This window comes from Schistocerca gregaria, chromosome 2, assembly GCF_023897955.1.
Source record: "Schistocerca gregaria isolate iqSchGreg1 chromosome 2, iqSchGreg1.2, whole genome shotgun sequence".
NCBI lineage: Eukaryota > Metazoa > Arthropoda > Insecta > Orthoptera > Acrididae > Schistocerca > Schistocerca gregaria.
The window spans coordinates 475,146,497-475,166,623 of record NC_064921.1 but is presented as its reverse complement, the minus strand read 5'-3'; the positions used below and the strand labels follow the sequence as shown (position 1 = coordinate 475,166,623).

Below are 20,127 nucleotides of genomic sequence, written 5' to 3'. Positions count from 1 at the left end.
CTACACTCAATGGAAATATCTTAGACCTTGTAGCGACAAATAGACCGGACCTTATTGACAGTGTCAGTATGGAAACGAGGACTGGTAATCATGTCATTATAGTAACTACAGTTACGAAAGATAATAAATCAGTCAACAAGGCTGGGAGAGTATTTCTGCTACATAGAGCAGATAAGCAGTTGTTTGCGTCTCACTCAGACAGTGAATTACATCACTTAGTTCGAGTAAGATGGACGTAGAGGAATTATGGGCAAAATTTAAGCAGTTTGTACATCGTGGTCTGGAGATTTATGTGCCTAGTGAGTGGATAAAGGAAGAAGAGACCAACCTTCCCCTTTTCTCACATGATATACTGCGAACTATGGATTAAGGGCAACAGGTTGAACCCACATAATTCCGGAAAGCGTTTGACACGTTGCCCCATTGTAGGCTATTAACGAAGGTACGAACATATGGAGTAAGCTCACAGATATGTGAGTCGCTCAGAAACTTCTTAAATAATAAACCCAGTGTGTTGACCTCGACGCAAGTGTTCATCAGAGACAAGGGTATCGTCAGGAGTGCCCCAGGGAAATGTGTGTGATAGGACCGCTGTGGTTCTCTACATACATAAATGATTTGGCGGACAGGGTGGGCTGCAATCTGCAGTGGTTTATTGATGATGTCGTAGTGTATGGTAAGGTGTCGAAGTTGAGTGTGTGTAGGAAGATACAAGACGACTGAGACAAAATTTCTAGTTAGTGTGATGAATGGCAGCTAGCCCTAAATGAGGAAAAAAAATAAGATAATGCGCATGAGTAGGAAGAACGAACGTGTAATGTTCGAATACAGTATTCCTAGTGTCCAGCTTGACACAGCAAAGTCGTTTAAATATCTGCACGTAACGTTGCAAAGCGATATGAGGTGGAGCGAGCATGTGAAAACTGTGGCAGGGAAGACAAATCGCTAACTTCGGTTTACTAGGAGAATATTAGGAAAGAGTGGTTCGCCTGTAAAGGAGACCGCATTAGGACGCTAGTGTGACCTATTCTTGAATACTGCTGGAGTGTTTTGGATGCGTATCAGGTCAGACTGAAGGAAGACATCGAAGCAGTTCAGAGATGGCGCCGGCCGTGGTGGCCGAGCGGTTCTAGGCGCTACAGTCTGGAACGGCGCGACGACTACGGTCGCAGATTCGAATCCTGCCTCGGGCATGGATGTGTGTGATGTCGTTAGGTTAGTTAGGTATAAGTAGTTCTAAGTTCTAGGGGACTGATGACCTCAGAAGTTAAGTCCTATAGCGCTCAGAGCCATTTGAACCATTTTTAGTTCAGAGGTGGGCTGCTAGATTTGTTACCAGTAGGTTCGAACAGCTCGTAAGTGTTATGAGGGTGCTTCGGGAACTCAAATGGGAATCCCTGGAGAGAAGGCGACATTCTCTTCGAGGAACAGTATTGAGAAAATTTAAAGATCCGGCATCTGAAGCTGACTGCCGAACGATTCTACTGCGCACCAACATACATTGCGCTTAAGGACCGAGAAGATAAGATACGAGAAATAAGGGCTCATACGGAGGCATATAGATTCTCGTTTTTCCCTCGCTCTATTTTCGAGTGGAACAGGGGAGGGAATGACCAGTAGTGATATATGGTATGCTCCGCCACGCACCGTACGATGCGTTGCGGAGTACCTTTGTAGATGTAGATGTACTATATGTTGGTTTCCTATAAACTCTGTGTCCAACAGTTCCGTCATCTTTTCTATAAATCAGTACATCCAAAACGGATTGCTTCCGCTGCTTTTTGGGCAGAGGATTCGTTAGTCCGCACAATATTGATTTGTACCTCGAGTAAGCGAACGCAATAGAACGCGAGGGAGCGAACATCGAAGCATACGCTGCGTGTAGGTTTTTTGCGTTAGCGTTGTCACGGAAAAGATGCTTAACTTATACAGGGTGAAAATCATTTTAACCGATAAACTGCGGTGTTTCACGGGGCACTGAAAAAAAAATATTTCTCTTTAACGTCAGGTTATCCTGTGAGGATTTTTAAACAAGTAGAGGGAGTTTCCTCTGGATGAAAATTAATTAAACTAACAATCTCTAAGAGGTTGCATGGAACAATGAAAACAATTTCTCCATTGCATTTTCCTGTGAGGACAAAACGCAACACAAACAAATCTTAATTCTTTATTACCAAGAGACAACAACATTAACGGAACACAATTACACTACCGGCAGTTAAAATTGCCACACCAAGAAGAAATGCAGATGATAAACGGGGTGGACAAATATATTATACTAGAACTGACATGTGATTACGTTTTCACGCAATTTGGGTGCATAGATTCTGAGAAATCAGTACCCAGAACAACCACCTCTGGCCGTAATAACGGCCTTGATACGCCTGGGCATTGAGTCAAACAGAGCTTGGATAGCGTGTACAGGTACAGCTGCCCATGCAGCTTCAACACCATACCACAGTTCATCAAGAGTAGTGACTGGCGTATTGTTACGAGCCAGTTGCTCGGCCAAGGGTAGAGCCACAGGTCGTAACACATCTGAAACGAAACGTCCACTGTTCAAAGTGCCGTCAATGCGAACAAGAGGTGACCGAGACGTGTAACCAATGGCACCCCATACCATCACTCTGGGTGGTACGCCAGTATGGCGACGAAGAATACACGCTTCGAATGTGCGTTCACCCCGATGTCGCCAAACACGGATGCGACCATCATGATGCTGTAAACAGAACCTGGATTCATCCGAAAAAATGACGTTTTGCCACTCGTGCACCCAGGTTCGTCGTTGAGTATACCATGGCAGGCGCTCCTGTCTGTGATGCAGCGTCAAGGGTAACCGCAGCCATGGTCTCCGAGCTGATAGTCCATGCTGCTGAAAACGTCGTCAAACTGTTCGTGCAGATGATTGTTGTCTTACAAACGTCCCCATCTGTTGACTCAGAGATCGAGACGTGGCTGCACGATCCGTTACAGCCATGTGGATAAGATGCCTGTCATCTCGACTGCTAGTGATAAGGCCATTGGGATCCATCACGGCGTTCCGTATTACACTCCTGAACCCACCGATTCCATATTCTACTAACAGTGATTGGATCTCGACCAACGCGAGCAACAATGTCGCGATACGATAAACCGCAATCGCGATAGGCTACAATCCGACCTTTATCGAAGTCGGAAACGTGATGGTACGCATTACTCCTCCTTACACGACGCATCACAAAAACGTTTCACCAGGCAACGCCTGTCAACTGATGTTTGTGTAAGAAATCGGTTGGAAAATTTACTCATGTCAGCACGTTGTGGGTGTCGCCACCGGCGCCAACCTTTTTTGAATGCCCTGAAAACTAATAATTTGCATATCACAGCATCTTCTTCCTGTCGGTTAAATTTCGCGTCTGTAGCACGTCATCCTCGTGGTGTAGCAATTTTAATGGCCAGTAGTGTACTTCAGTTAAAGCAGAAGTTGAAAACTGCCTCCAATGACTTGTAAACAGAGGTTGCACCGGTGGGTCATCTGTCTAACACGGTTGAATGACTGCAGGAGCGTCCTTAATTCTTACTTCTGCTGCTACTATCCGGTCAACGGGCTGGCTGATAGCGAGAGAGCTGCTCGCTACAATCCGGAGAGGAGCTCAGATATGGCGCACCGTGCTGAACGCGACGCTGAAGCGAAGGGTGTGGCGGTTCGCCGATCGGGAGAGCTTGCTCTGTCGACGGTCCCATCCGGCCCTCCAACCGGCATGGACCGGCTGTGTGACCCGGAGGCTGATTTCCTGGGACTAGAAGACGAGCGCAGAGTGGCGGATCGTCGCCCGGCGGAGCTTGCTTCGTCGGCGGCCCCATCCGACCCTCTGCTTACGACGGACCGGCCAGTGAAGATCCAGGGGGAGTGACGAAGGGAGATGAGACAGCATTATGAGGCCAATGCCTCGGCAGTGGCCGCAAGTAGCGGGGGAAGTCGCCTCCCGGTTATGCCGGCGGATACGGCCTGTTCGCTACCTACGACGTCTCGCTCCGGGAAGACGACGGAAGATGAAGCACGAGACAACGCTGATGGATCGGGTAGCTGTTATGCGACTTCGACCTCTCTCGAGGAAGCTAGTTGCGGGGGGTGTCGCCGACCGGGGGTCACACATTACCGGCGGCCATACTCATACGCAGTAACGCGCGCACTCGACGTGGGCGTACCAAAGAACGCCTCTGCCAAAATCGAGACACCCGAAAGGGTAACATCGCCCACTGAAGACCCAGTCGCCTGGCCTGAAGTCGGGTCACGAAAGCAGATAAAATACGTCTTCGCGGACACCGTTCAACGGACGGCCCAGTTCATGCTGGGGAACGACGGAGAGGTAGCTGAAGACACGGAGGACATGGGGTTGGAGGAAAGCCGCACTAACAAGGGAACCTCCACATCGCACCCCCTCAGATTTAGTTATATAAGTTGGCACAGTGGAAAGGCCTTAAAAAGCTGAACACAGATCAATCGAGAAAGCAGGAAGAAATTATGTGGAACTATGAAAAAAATAAGCAAAACATACAAACTGAGTAGTCTATGCGCAAGATAGGCAACATCAAGGATAGTATAAGCTCAGGAGCGCCGTAGTCCCGTGGTAGCTTGAGCAGCTGCGGAACGAGAGGTCCTTGATCCAAGTTTTCCCTCGAGTGAAAAGTCTACTTTCTTTATTTTCGCAAAGTCATGATCTGCCCGTTCGTTCATTGGCGTCTCTGTTCACATAATCATACAAATGTTCGACAGCCGTTCGATCCCTTAGGAACTTTCCGATTCCTTACAGTTCGGAAAATATTCATTGACCTTGTTATTGAAGTCGCGAGCTATATTTGGTGGATTCATATTGCCCACGGCATCTCACGTATTTAATGCACTCTCGTCCAGAGTAGCGAACAGTCAACTGCCAGCCAGGGAGCCTCGTTGGCAGGAATACTCTCTCTTCAGTGCGCTGTAGTCGACTGACGTCGTGTGTTTCGATGTTTGTTTAGGTGTAGCGTCCCCATACTACGGCGCAGTTACCTCGCATCGGACGGACGGACAGGCACATAATAAACGTCTGAAAATAAAAAATTAAACTTTTCACTCGAGGAAAGACCTCTCGTTCCGCAGCTGCTCACGCTAACCACGGGACCACGGCTCTCCTGAGCTCAGACTGTCCTTGATGTTGCCTATCTTGAGCATGGACTACTCAGTTTGTATTTATTGCTTACTTTTTTCATAGTTCCACACAACTTCTTCCTGTTTTCTCGATTGATCTGTGTTCAGTTTTTCAAAGCCTATCCACTGTACCAACTTATAACTAAATCTGAGGGGGTTGCGATGGGGAGGTTCCCTTGTAAGAAGAGCCTGGCGGAAACGAGTCCAGAAAGCTACCGGAAACATGCGACTACCGTCGCTCCCGCAACCGCACCGATGCTCCAGACACGATGAAAGGCGCCGTCGAAAGGGAACACAGCCCCTAAGACGACCACTGACGCGGATGGGTTTCAAATACCCAAACGCAAGAAGATTGAAGAGCTGTACAGATGGCCACTGCTGGAGGCATGGTCGTTAAAAACCGGTTTGCTGAGCTCGAAGGGAAGGAGGAGGAGGAGACAGCAGCAGAGAAGCAACGGCAACCGCCGCCACCCATCATGGTGAAATGGCCGGCCTCCTTTAAAGAAGCAGAACAGGCGATCCTCGCGGTCGTCAAGAACAGCTTTACTACGAAGACAGCAAGTCATGATATGTACAGAATCGTGACGCGAACCGCGGAAGACAACAAAAGCGTTACGGACCTCATTGACTGGCGTGGTCTAAACTGGTTCACGTACTCGTCGGAACCTACAAAAACACTCGGAGTAGTCTTCCGACGCCTGCCCTTCAGTATGACCCATGTACCGCAAGTCTCTAGAGGAACGGAAGGTTCGAAATGATTGGAAAAGAGCACAGGTAGTCCCAGTCTTCAAGAAGTGTCGTCGAGCAGATGCGCAAAACTATAGACCTATATCTCTGACGTCGACCTGTTGTAGAATTTTAAAACATGTTTTTTGCTCGAGTGTCATGTCATTTCTGAAAACCCAGAATCTACTCTGTAGGAGTCAACATGGATTCCGGAAACAGTGATCGAGTGAGACCCAACTCGCTTTATTTGTTCATGAGACCCAGAAAATATTAAATACAGGCTCGCTGGTAGATGCCATTTTTCCTTGACTTCCGGAAGGCGTTCGGTACAGTTCCGCACTGTCGTCTGATAAACAAAGTAAGAGCCTACGGAATATCAGACCAGCAGCGTGGCTGGATTGAAGAGTTTTTAGCAAACAGAACACAGCATGTTGTTCTCAATGGAGAGACGTCTACAGACGTTAAAGTAACCTCTGGCGTGCCACAGGGGAGTGTTATGGGACCGTTGCTTTTCACATTATATATAAATGACCTAGTAGATAGTGTCGGAAGTTCCATGCGGCTTTTTGCGGATGATGCTGTAGTATACAGAGAAGTTGCAGCATTAGAAAATAGTAGCGAAATGCAGGAAGATCTGCAACGGATAGCCACTTGGTGCTGGGAGTGGCAACTGACCCTTAACATAGACAAATATAATGTGTTGCGAATACATAGAAAGAAGGATTCTTTATTGTATGAGTATATGATAGCGGAACAAACACTGGTAGCAGTTACTTCTGTAAAATATCTAGGAGTATGCGTGCGGAACGATTTGAAGTGGAATGATCATATAAAATTAATTGTTGGTAAGGCGGGTGCCAGGTTGAGATTCATTGGGAGAGTCCTTAGAAAATGTAGTCCATCAACAAAGGGGGTGGCTTACAAAACACTCGTTCGTCCTACACTTGAGTAATGCTCATCAGTGTGGGATCCGTACCAGGTCTGGTTGACGGAGAAGATAGAGAAGTTCCAAAGAAGAACGGCGCGTTTCGTCACAGGGTTATTTGGTAAGCGTGATAGCGTTACGGAGATGTTTAGCAAACTCAAGTGGCAGACTCTGCAAGAGAGGCGCTCTGCATCGCGGTGTTGCTTGCTGTCCAGGTTTCGAGAGGGCGCATTTCTGGATAAGGTATCGAATATATTGCTTCCCCCTACTTATACCTCCCAAGGAGATAACGAATATAAAATTAGAGAGATTCGAGCGTGCACGGAGTCTTTCCGGCAGTCGTTCTTCCCGCGAACCATACGCGAGTGGAACAGGAGAGGGAGGTAATGACAGTAGCACGTAAAGTGCCCTCCACCACACACCGTTGGGTGGCTGGCGGAGTATAAATATAGATGTAGATGTAAGGAAGAGCCTGGCGGAAACGAGTCCGGAAAGCTACCGGAAACGTGCGGCTACCATCGCTCCCGCCACCGCACCGACGTTGCAAACACGTAGAAAGGCGTCGTTGAAAGGGTGCAAAGCCTCTAAGACGACCACTGACGCGGGAGGGTTTCAAATACCCAAGCGCAAGAAGATTGAAGAGCTGTACAGATGGCCACTGCTGGAGGCATGGTCGTCAAAAACCGGTTTACTAGGCTCGAAGGGAAGGAGGAAGGACCGCAGAAGAGAAGCAAGGGCCCCCACCGCCATCCATTACGGTGTAATGGCCGGGCTCCTTTAAAGAAACAGAACAGGCGATCCTCGCGGTCGTGAAGATCACCTTTACTACGAGGGCAGCAAGTCGCGATTTGTACAGAGTCGTGACGCGAACTGCGGAAGACAACAAAAGCGTTACTGACCTCATTGACAGACGTGGTCTAAACTGGTTCACGTACTCGTCGGAACCTACAAAGACACTCAGAATAGTCTTCCGACGCCTGCCCTTCAGTATGAACCCCTAGTACTTCAAGGAGCTTCTTGAGGTCAAGGAGTACACCATAAATACAGTATCCCGGATGAAGTCGCCGAAATACAACACAGACATACTGGACGACACACCGGAGCACAGGACGAGCTTTCAAGAAACAATAGTGAGAAGTGACAGCGGGGTCACAGTTGAAAAACTGAGGAGGCGGAGAGGCCAGCTTCAATGCTTCAACTGCCAGGGAATCGACCACCTGGCAAAATACTGCAAAATGTCCCCACGCTGCGTAATGTGCGCTGGGGAGCACCTGAGCCGGGGACGTCCATTCCCGATGGGGAAGACACCCACGTGCTGCAAGTGCAATGAAGAACACGTCGCCAACTTCAGCGGCTGCAAAGCCTTCAAAAAAGCAGCTGCAAACGGGCGGCAGGCACCAACGAGGAGAGTTCAGCCGGGAAGAAACTACGCTACTGCAGCATCAGCGGCGACCGCGGCAGTGGCGGCAGGGGATACGCCTGCAAGACCGGCACTGCAACACGCCGAGCAGGCGCGGCAGGCGGAACGGCCTAGCGGCGCTACGAGAGGCCGGGCAGGGCCAGCCGAACGCGTGGGCGTGAAGAAGTGAAGCCGTCACCTACGCGGGCCCCACCACCTCCGACCACTGTAACCACCGAGGCCGCAGAACTACGAGAGATGCTGCGGGAGTTCAAACAGCTGCTACTCCAACTACCGCAGATGATCGTGTCTGCACTGATTGGGGCTAACCAGGCCAACACCACAAGGGAAGCCAACAACACCCATGATGAAACTTCCTGGCAGATTAAAACTGTGTGCCCGGCCGAGACTCGAACTCGGGACCTCCCCCAGGCTGTGACTAAGCCATGTCTCCGCAATATCCTTTCTTTCAGGAGTGCTAGTTCTGCAAGGTTCGCAGGAGAGCTTCTGTAAAGTTTGGAAGGTAGGAGACGAGGTACTGGCAGAAGTAAAGCTGTGAGTACCGGCCGTGAGTCGTGCTTCGGTAGCTCAGATGGTAAAGCACTTGCCCGCGAAAGGCAAAGGTCCCGACTTCGAGTCTCGGTCGGGCACACAGTTTTAATCTGCCAGGAAGTTTCATATCGGCGCACACTCCGCTGCAGAGTGAAAATCTCATTCTGGAAACACCCATGATGCCTGAACACGTCATAGGTCTCCCAGTCTGCGTATGGAACGCAAACAACATAAGGCAGCAGGAGGGCGGATTTAGGCAGTTTTTACGCGACGAGGCCGTGGATGTGTGCCTCGTGTGTGAGACGTGGCTAAAGCCCGGCATAAACGCGAGGGCATCTAACTATAGGTGCTATCGCAACGGTAGACCCACAGCAAGCGGCAGAACTGCGGTCTGCGTAAGAAGAACGCTGTGACTCCACCAAATCCAGCTACCAGAGCTGACGCAACTAGAAGCAACAAGCGTCGCAGTCAGCACCTCCGTGGGTCAGGTGACCTTCATCGCCGCATACAGGAAGCCTAGAGGACTCCTACGACAACATAACTTCTAGACGCTGTTGTCAATGCGCGGCAACATCTTTATTGGCGGTGGCTTCAGCGCCAAGCACCCGGTGTGGAACTCCAGGGTCACCACAACCAGCGGCAGGAGGCTTCTTAAGGCGGCCAAGGATAATGACGCGATGGTGCTGGGGCCTTACGACCCTACACACTATCCCAAGAGAGGCCGCCCGGATATCCTGGACATCGCGATCATCATAGGGGTGACCCACGACGCAGTCTCAACGACACATGTGGCCCTGTCCTCAGACCACCTGACAGTGATCCGCCGCACCGCCTGAAGGACGCAAGACATACTTCAACACCGACTGGGAACACTTCCGGGTGCACCTGGCAGAGACGCTCGCCGCGGTACCGGATCCTGATGTTGATGGCGTAGACGTCACACTCGCAGCGTTCTCGCATCTCGCGATCAGAGCGGCTGATGCAGAAACGCAGCACAGACGTCAGAAGTCGCGGGATTTCTCCCGCCAGCTACCGCCCGACATCCTGCAGATGATCCAGGAGAAGAACCAGCTGGTCCGAGAGTGGCACGTCACCAGCCAGGCGGCGACGAAAAATCGGATCAACCGAATGCGCCGCGCCATACAGTACGCGCTCGCGGAACACAGGAAGAGGGACTGGGCTGGGAGAATAGCGACCCTGCACATCGCAGACGGCACTGCCTGGCAAGCAACCAAGCAGTTCCTTCGCAGGAGGCAACGAGTCCCGCCGCTACACGTCGGACAGCGTGCAGTGGCCGAGCCTGACGTCAAAGCTGAGGTACTGCTCGATACCTTCGCGGCCAACTTCACGCTAGTTGAAGAAGATGTAGATAACGACCACATCCGAATGGTGGAAGATAGGCTCCGTGTATACCTCGCGGCAGAACCCTGAGAACTCCATCTAACCCACAATGGCAGAAGAGATTCAACGGCAACTACGGCACCTCGACCCGCGCAAAGCAGGTTGGTGCGATAACGTCGGCGGTGCAATCCCGAAGGAGGTCCTCCCAGAGGCTGTGAAACTCCTCACGAAGATATTCAACGCCATCCTTAGGACCGGCCACTATCTCCCCGCCTGGAAAAGTGCAGAGGTGGTGGCGATCCTTAAGGCTGGCAAAGACAACAGGCTGGCGGAAAATTACCGGCCCATCAGCCTGCTACCTACAGTCTCAAAGGAATTTGAGAGAATCAATGTCGGGAGACTGCCCCATGACGTTGGAGAAGAAGGCCTGCTTCCCGACGAGCAGTTCGGTTTCAGGAGGGGGCACGGGACAACACACCAACTACTGCGACTACTTCGACTGCACGATGGGGGCGCTGGAGGAGGAGGAGTACCTTGGGGCGGTACACGTCTCCCGCGCCTTCGACAGCGTGTGGCACGGCGGACTAGTCTACAAGTTACTGGTACAAGGAGTTCCGGTGTCACAAGCCCGACTGATCCACTCCTACCTCGCGGGACGTACCTTCCACGTGAAGACAGAACACGGGACCTTAACAGCACGGGAAATAGCCGGAGTCCCACAGGGCTCAGTATTGGGGCTCCTCTTGTATACCCTATTCACGGCAGACGTGCCGCGAACGCAACGGGTGCAAACGGGGCTATATCCCGATGATACAGCCCTGTACACAAAGAGCATCAACCCACATCTGATTCGAGGAAGATTACAAATAGTCTGCAACGTGCTGGGAGCTATATATTTCTATAAAATTGTATCCCCATACGGGAAATACTACTGGCTCAAATAGCGAAAGTCTCATAGTTTCATTATGAACATACTGAGAAGTCCAAAATCTCTAAATTTCAGAATACGTTTACTTCATATTTACATTAATAATTATAGTACCTCATCTTTCCTCTAACACTGCGTTCCTGTTGTAGCAGAGCGCCTTTTTAACATAACGTTAGAGTAGCTTGCAGGATGCTTTTGTAAAAGTGGCCTACGATTGCAGGCCAAAAACTATTGTCGCTTCACAGCAAGCGCTCGTTAGACATCATGGATCCAGTATTTAAATACAGGTTGAGTTGGTTAAAAGTAACAGATTTGGCGAAGTTTAGTCACTAAATTCCGTTCTTTCTGCGAAAAATTGAAGTACAGTATTTTTGTGTGAGTTTGACCATTTGACTTAGAAATGGTTATCCCATTTTTGTTTTTGGAGGAGATTGTCGCCGGAAGTTGCTGGGAGCCAATGGAGGCAATGTATGAACTGGTATCGGCGTACGGTTGTCAGTCCAATTGTTCAGTCTTAGAACTCTTCTGTAAGTACTTAAACTGTTACAGGGCTTTCATTACTGGTATATGAGTACAGACATTTTTAACTTTGTCTCATGAGTCAAATCGGTGCAGGCGAGCTTAGTTTTAGATTGATTTTAATAGTGTTGAAGTGTGGAGCATTAATCTGCGAACAATTATGAGGCGTATATTGCGTTATATGCCTCGTGCGCTCTATATCTTTGAAGCCGTCGTCACACGGGATGAGGCAGCTGACGACGTGCACATTGATAGGATATCCAACGTCACCAGACACAGCGCCGTTGGCACACGGAACGAGCTGGTTAACGTGTTTTTGCGCTCTCAGCGCTCTCCAGTGGCAGTTGTCGGTTTTATTTAGCTCGCAAACCATGCAGTTTGTTTACGAAGATGGGCGCGCATGAAATTTCCACGTTACCTCTATTAAAACCCACGTTTCCTCTCTTGTCCATTTGTTAGCTATGTTGTTCTTCCTGTCGTAAACAAAAACTTCAACATCCGTGAACACGTAATGACAAAAAGCAAAGGTACATGTCCAGTCAGTAAGGACATCAGCTTATAAAAGTTCACCACATCGACCACACTCACTCCCTCTCTTGTCCATTTGTTAGTCACGTTGTTCTGTCAGTGGTAAACAAAAACTTCAATATCCGTGAACATGTAATGACAAAAAGGAGAGGTATATGTCCAATCAGTAAGAACATCAGCTAATAAAAGTTCACCAAATGGAAGAAACTCACTCCTGGCAGAGAATGCACTTACACCGATATAACATCAAATATTACAGAAATTATTTGTATTAGTTTCATAACAAAGTCACAACGTCGTTTACAAAACGCCGAAGTGAAAAGAAATTGGATAAAATTGGACACAGCCTTCTGTCCTCTAATCCATAATGTGGCAACTCTACCAACTACACTCCAGAATCTGTTCAACGAGTGACGTTATATTTTACATTACAGTCTTCTAAAAAGACTTTAATGACGGGAATGTTATTAACTAACATTTAATTATAACAAATCCTAACAAGAACGATACGTTTCTGATGAATCTTCAGTGTGTCGTTGCATTAAACTGGCTTGCTTTCATAACACGTGAATTCTAAGGCGAAGATTACTAAATACGAAAATTCTTTAACTACTGTTTCCTGTAATTTTATTACAACAGATCGTACCAATAACGATTCGTTCTCAAAACATTCAATGTGTTGGTGCTTAGAAACACTATTTATTTAGAGAGTGTAAGATATAACATAAAACACGTCTAATATGGACTTCTACATATCAAAACCAGTACACTATGACGTCACGTTTTCCGCTTGTGACGAAGGGAGCGGTCTTGCTTCTTATAGGCTCTAGTTTACGTGGCACATTGCCAAACTGTCGCAGAACTTCTTTTGTGTTTCTTGATACGAAATGGCTCTTCAACGTGAAACACAGGGTGGGGAATATAAAAGTGGCCTGGAGAACAGAGTTCAGGGTACAAAATACAGCAGCTTTTCCTCCTCCGTTAATGTTTCCACAAATGGGTTCAAAATGTTGGCAATGTAACGTGCCGAAGTCAGTGTCCGATGAAAGAAGGTGGGACCAATATTGCGGCTTACAGACACTGTAAACCAAACCCCAGTCTTTCGATGGTGTTTCGTGGAAGTTATGCAGATTCTCCGCTGTCCAAAATGTGTGATTCTGTGAGTTGACATAACCAATTAGGTGAAACCAGGCTTCACCAGGCATTAAGAATAGATCCATGTCCAAGCCATTCATTGTTATCTCAGTGGTCAGCCACTGACAAACTGGCGGCACTGAAGAGCACCGGCTGGTTTTAATGCATGAACAACAGACACTCGATAGGGACGCACGTGTAGGTCCAAGTGGAATATTTATCCGAAAGATCGACCTGATATTCCGCTCTCTTGCGACGGGCAACGGGTTGATTTCGTAGGGCTTTGAAGCATTTTCTGGTGAAGTGCAGCCACATTTCGGAATATTATTTGACTTGTTTAAAACAGATCCTACCTGACGCCATTTTCGGACTAATCGGTGAGTGGCACTCTTTGCTGCGACTTAGACACCATTAAACTTCTCAGCAAACAACTGACCACACCGTCTCCACGACTTTGCTGTCACGTAACTTTCCACAACGAACACCCACTGCTCCACTGTGAGTACCATCGTCTTCTTTGCACTGCTCCACTCACACTGACACAGGAGGCCGCACTAACAAGGGAAATTCTTCATCGTACCTCCCTCAGATATACTGGTAAGACGGCCCAGTGGAGAGCCCGTCAAAAACTGGACACAGATCAAGCATCAAAACAGAAGAAGGTGAATTGAACAGTGAAAAAAAAAAAAAAAGCAAAATAGAAACAGTGAAGGGTCCAACAACAGAAGTGCAATAACGAGCAGCTGGAAACAGCAACGTGGTCATGCTGTTGGACTTACAAAGGGGCGAGCTGTATTCAAAACTCCCTAGTGCTATTTATTTATTTTTTCACAGCATTACGAAGTGTCGGTCGGGTCATTGATATGTTTGTTCTCTTTCTGTAGTCTTGGCTGTTGTCGTACAATACATTGGTTATAGAACATGAGTCATGTTGTAAGAATACGTTACTGTCGCAAGTAAATGTGACGAATAGTGAGAGCAGGCGAGATACCTCACAGACGTTTCGCAGAAATGAAAACAACAAATACGCGGATGTGAACTATGTTACAACAAAGGAATACATGAATCAAGATTTCCAACTTAAAAAACGTTAAAAACGTATGTTTTGACAGAGCTAACAAGAAAACCTCCCCATCGCACCCCCCCCCCCCCTCCAGATTTAGTTATACGTTGGCACAGTGGATAGGCCTTGAAAAACTGAACACAGATCAATCGAGAAAACAGGAAGAAGTGTGGAACTATGAAAAAAATAAGGAAAATATACAAACTGGGTATTTCATGCGCAAGATATGCAATATCAAGGATAGCGTGACCTCAGGAGCGCCGTGGTCCCGTGGTTAGCGTGAGCAGCTGCGGAACTTCACTCGAGGGAAGACCTGAACCAAGGACCTCTCGTTCCGCAGCTGCTCACGCTAACCGCGGGACCACGGCGCTCCTGAGCTAACACTATTTTTGATGTTGCCTATCTTACGCATGGACTACTCAGATTGTATATTTTGCGTATTTTTTTCATAGTTCCACACAACTTCTTCCTGTTTTCACGATTGATCTTTGTTCAGTTTTTCAAGTCCTATCCACTGTGCCAACTTATAACTAAATCTGAGGGGGGAGCGATGGGGAGGTTCCCTTGTAAGAAAAAGTGCGAGCAGAATACCAAAGGCCACAATTGCATTTAATCGGAGAAGGAAGTTACTCACCAGCATCAAAATAAGGAAACGTATCATGAAAGGTTTCGTTTGGAGTGTGGCCCTATACGGATGTGAAACTTGGACAATTGGAAGAGTAGGGAGAAGACGGCTAGAGGCCCTGGAGATGTGGTGCTACAGAAGGATGATGAAGATCAGCTGGAGAGACAAAGTAACAAAGGAAGAGGTGATCAGAAGAGTACAGGAAACCAGATCTCTGTGGAGGCACATTCAAACAAGAAGAGACAAACTTGTAGGGCACATCCTACGACACAACAACATCATTGGAACAATAGCAGAAGGAGCTATTGAGGGAAGGAAACGCCGGGGGCGACCAAGGATATCATACATGCAACAGATTATGATGACGTTGGATGTAACACATACGTGGAAATGAAGAGGAAGGCGGACAGAAGATAGGAATGGCGCTTTGCTGCAAACTAGCCTCAGGATTGAACAGTAAAAGAAAAGAAGAAGAAGAGAAACTGTGTGATTGTGAAACTGACGCGTTCATTTGTTGCAGCTATGTGACAGACTATAAAGTCTTCATCATTTCCTTGGGAGTGATCACATTCATACGAACACCTAAGATGTGTAGATAAGAGATTCCTATAATATGACACACGCAATGCCATGTATGACACACCAGATGTGTTTTCCGGTGGAGGATTCGATTGACTTGTCGTCTTGTCATCAAAACGTTTGCTGTTCAGATTAGAAAGCTACATCCATTCGGCTGCTAATAGAGTAGTTGTGCAGAAGCAACTTTTATTATAGGTCCTTGCCTAACACCTCGCTGTTGCAAATGGACGTTACACCAAGACACGGATATAATTTGAATAAAACGAACAGTGAAAATAATTTTAAAAAAAAAGCTTAACCACGACGCCATTTGTCTTCCCAGCTGCACTATCTGCACTTCTTGTTCTTGGGCTGTTCACTGTTTCTGTTTTGCTTTTTTTTTTTTTTTTCACGGTCCAGTACACCTTCTTCCTGTTTTCATGCTTGATCTGTGTTCAGTTTTTGACGGGTTGTCCACTGAAACCTCTTACCACTAAATCGGAGGGGCGTGCGATGGAGTGTTTCCCTTGTAAGCTCTGAACCGGTGTGAATTACGTGGCGGCCTTAAACTTGGTGTACGCGTCACGGGATGCGGTTATATTTATATATTCTTGTTCAATCGCATCCACTCGTCCGGTCACTTTTATTTGCCCCACACTGAAGCAGGAAGTAATGTTAGCTAACTTGTCTCGTGTGACGATGGCGTAAGTAAGGGGGTTCAAATGGTTCAAATGGCTCTGAGCACTATGGGACTTAACATTTGAACCATTTGGAGACAGTCGTATGCTGGGGCACTTTTCTGACTTTCGCCTCTAGTAACAGAAGATTAGCACATTTTTACATTAGGTTTTTAAATGATGGCTTTTACTTTTCACTTTTTATGCGCTGCAATCTTTTTCTGAAATTACAAAAATTACACTGAAAAATTAAGGTTTTTCCAAATGTACTAATATTTGCTTAGAAACAAATAATCTTCTGAAATATGAAAATTTTGCAGTCGAGAAAATATTGTTAACGTTATATTTAATAGTCTATGAACTGCATTATTAATCTACTACACACCACTAATCAGTAGGCGAACTCGAATTAAGAACAAGTGTTATCGAAAACCATTTACAAGTTTCACACATTTGAAAACTGAAGCTCTTTGAAACTAACACAAATTTCCATTTTGAAGAGAAATAGTATTATTAATACATTAACGAAACTCATATAATTAGCAAATATCACATGTTCCATGGTGAAAGACCTACTGTTTCAAGGTACAAGTTGGTGCACGATCAACAAGCCAGGCTTTACCGTCCACATGTTATATAACTAGTTTTAAAAATATACAGTTTTACTTGCCATAAAATTCTGTAATTGAAGAATTAATAATATATTCAAAATAACTTATACAGCACTTAAACGTGTAGAGCTTGATAACAACAATAAAAACTGTAGGTAATGGCGGTAACTGCTTATGGCAGTCTCCACCGCGCATTCCTTCATGTGATTCTGAAATCAGTCACTAGGCTGAAGTACCGACTAAGAAAAATGATCTGTTTCTATATATCCTATCTTTTACGTACAACTCTCTCCAATACTTGTTTCTGTTCTTACTTTAAGTAAAACAATTGCAGACATGCGCTAAAGAACGGACTAACGCTCAAATGTAAGAACTGAGAAACAAGTGTTTTTGCCATCAGTTGTTCGGACGGAAACTATCAAAATTGACATTGGTCTCATCCCTAAATATCACTTAAAGGTGGGACCAATGTCAATGTTAATAGTTCCCGTACCCAGCAACAGGTGGCAACACTTTGAGGGTTAGCCCGTTATTCCGCACGTCTTCAATTTAGAGGAATTGTCTTTCTAAACAAACAGTTATTACGACTCAGCATCCAAATGTTGCGGAAACAGTATATGCCGTTACTGATTAAGCAAAGCTGATGTGTCTAGAAAACTACTGACCTCACTGTTTGTAAAGTCAAAAAAATATCGACATATAGAGCGATAGGGTTTTATTGTCTTCATAACTGACAGGAGACTCTCAATCCCGACATTTTTAAATAACTTTTACTCAGACATCATAGCGAACGCGAACTTCTTTTGTTTTTCGCGACTCGAGTGTTGAATGACTTTGCCCTTTAAAATTAAAAGATGTTCGCATTTTTCCCATTTTTTTAAAAAAAAACTTATAATTCGAAACAATGGTAGCCCAACATTTACATCTCACTAAGCGTCCGTATCCCACATACTGAAATCTGCTAAAGTTTGTTGCTCAAACACCTTGGCAGGTTTTTAACGTTCTTACCGTTTTCTTCCTTCGGTTTTGTCATTTTTGTCACTAATTTTTTTTTAAATTCTCATTTGTATGTTAAAAAATTAACTCACTGTCGGGCATCTGAGATTCTAATTTACTTTAAGTGAAGGCCTCGTCAGAATAAAGTCATTTTTATTAAGACTTACGGGCAGACAGATATGATCGATGCATAAAAGTGTTCACTCTAGTCTCATCTCCCTGTGCGAGGTACATCTTCAGAGACAGAGACGACGTCGGCAACTGCGTGCTTTGATCAAGGAACCCTGGCGTTACTATCGTAGCTGTCTGTGTTTCATCTCTGAAGACATTTCCTCCAGACAGAGACGTAACATTATAGAACAGTTTTATGCATTGAACACGGCCTCTGATCCTGGAAGTTTCATCAGAAGTGAATGCCGTCTGTTAAAAGCTTCACTGTACACTGGCGGGAAGTGTTATACCATGAAACACCAGTCTTAATATTCATCAAACTTTTGAAGATGTTCATAACATAACGATTATTAAATGGTTAAACTTTCATTTTAAACTGACGTCGGTTAAAGGTCTGACCGCCATGGGCACAAATAAATTTTTGTATTCACTGTGGCATGGACGCAAACAGCTTCGAAATTTCACCTTGAGGAATTTTTTGCCACGCTCATGTTAGTGCGTGAAGATTGGTGGTTGGAGACTAGTATGAAAGCGTACGTTTTTCCCTTCTATCTCAGACATTCTCTATGAATGGCAAATGAGGCGATCAGGCAAGCCCATCAAGGACCCATACATTCTTCGAGGCGTCTATGTTGTGAACTGCAGTATGACGCTATCTTACCAGAATTGCCATTTGGGGCTCTACTCATTGAAGGTTTCACTATTCTTGCCATTTTTTGGTGAGTTTACTGCCTTTCTGTTACAATTACCTAATCATTCATGTTATCATATGCAGTATCTCCTCACACAGTGATTCCGAGAGTGAGAATGGTGTGCATCCTGAGAATCACTGCATCCTGTGACCTTTCACCAGATTATCTACAGACACCTAGGCATCAATGTGACCACCACAGACAGAAGCGAGACTCATGTTTGAACGCCACAGGCAGTTACTCATTGTCCCAGTTGACTCTGGTCTTACACCATTCAAGTCTTTATTGTCTGTGGCACGAGGTCAGGCATAAATGACTTACGGCAATTCGAAATTCTAGTAATCTATTCCTGGTGGTTGGTGGTGACACTCTGCCTGTAACCTCTTCCCGGATTTCAGCTATTGTCATCCGTCTATTCGTGAGAGTCAGTCAAATAATCCTACGATCTTCTCGTGAAGCAGTCCTTCTGTAAGGTATCATATGCACTCTTCTTTCCAAGCTGTTGTCCTGAGTCCATCTCATCACCTTCATTCTGCAGTCATTCCACTGCAACCAGCTGTTTATGCAATGTGTGATGATGCCCATGCCAATGACTCGACCTTCCTCAAAGTTCGAAAGATGGTAATAAGCTGCACGTGCATGTCCTCTGGGCGTGATGTGTTGCGATGTCCACTTGATACGTGTCAGTAACTGTAGACACAGCCGGCTTGTACTCGCAGCTTTCTTCACCCGTAGGAATGGCCTTTTTCCTGTACTGAAAGTGTTGGAAGTAACCACGTATAGCCCTCCCGGTTAGCCCAGCAGTCTAACACAAGGCTTTCCGGAGTAGGAAGGAGCGCCTGGTTCAAAATATGGCTCTGAGCACTATGGGACTTAACATCTATGGTCTACAGTCCCCTAGAACTTAGAACTACTTAAACCTAACTAACCTAAGGACATCACACAACACCCAGTAGGAGCGCCTGGTCCCCGACACGAATCCACCCAGCGGACTTGTGTAGAGGTACGGTGAGCCGGCCAGTCTGTGGATGGTTTTTAGGCGGTTTTCCATCTGCCTTGGCGAATGCGGGCTGGTTCCCCTTATTCCGCCTCGGATACACTATGTCAGCGATTGCTGTGCAAATAAGTTCTCCATGTACTCAAGCACCACCATTACTCTACCACGCAAAAATAGGGGTTACACTCGTCTGGTGTGAGACGCTCCCTGGGGGAGGGGGGGGGGGGGGGAGGGTCCACCGGGGGCCGAACCGCACAATAACCCTGGGTTCGATGTGGGGTGGCGGAGGGTTGAAGTGGACTGCGGTGATCGTCATGGGGTTGTGGACCACTGCGGCTGCACCTGGGACAGAGCCTCTCCTTCGTTTCTAGGTCCCCCACGTATAAGGATGAAAATTTAATCGTCATATCTAACAGGGAAAAAAATTCCGAAGCATCTCCTTGGAAGCATTCGGTTAAAGTGTTCATGGTGTAACATTTTCTATTTTCGTCAGTGTGTTATTAATAAATAAATTATTA

General features: G+C 46.6%; 1 protein-coding gene across 1 annotated transcript in view; it reads left to right on the top strand.

The window, feature by feature from the left end:
- The window catches only part of LOC126335843 (dynein axonemal heavy chain 8-like), a gene marked incomplete at its 5' end in the record, with an annotated part of 446,097 nt that overhangs the window by 289,502 nt on the left and 136,468 nt on the right, over positions 1-20,127 (top strand). The gene's annotated exons all lie outside the window — the stretch shown is intronic.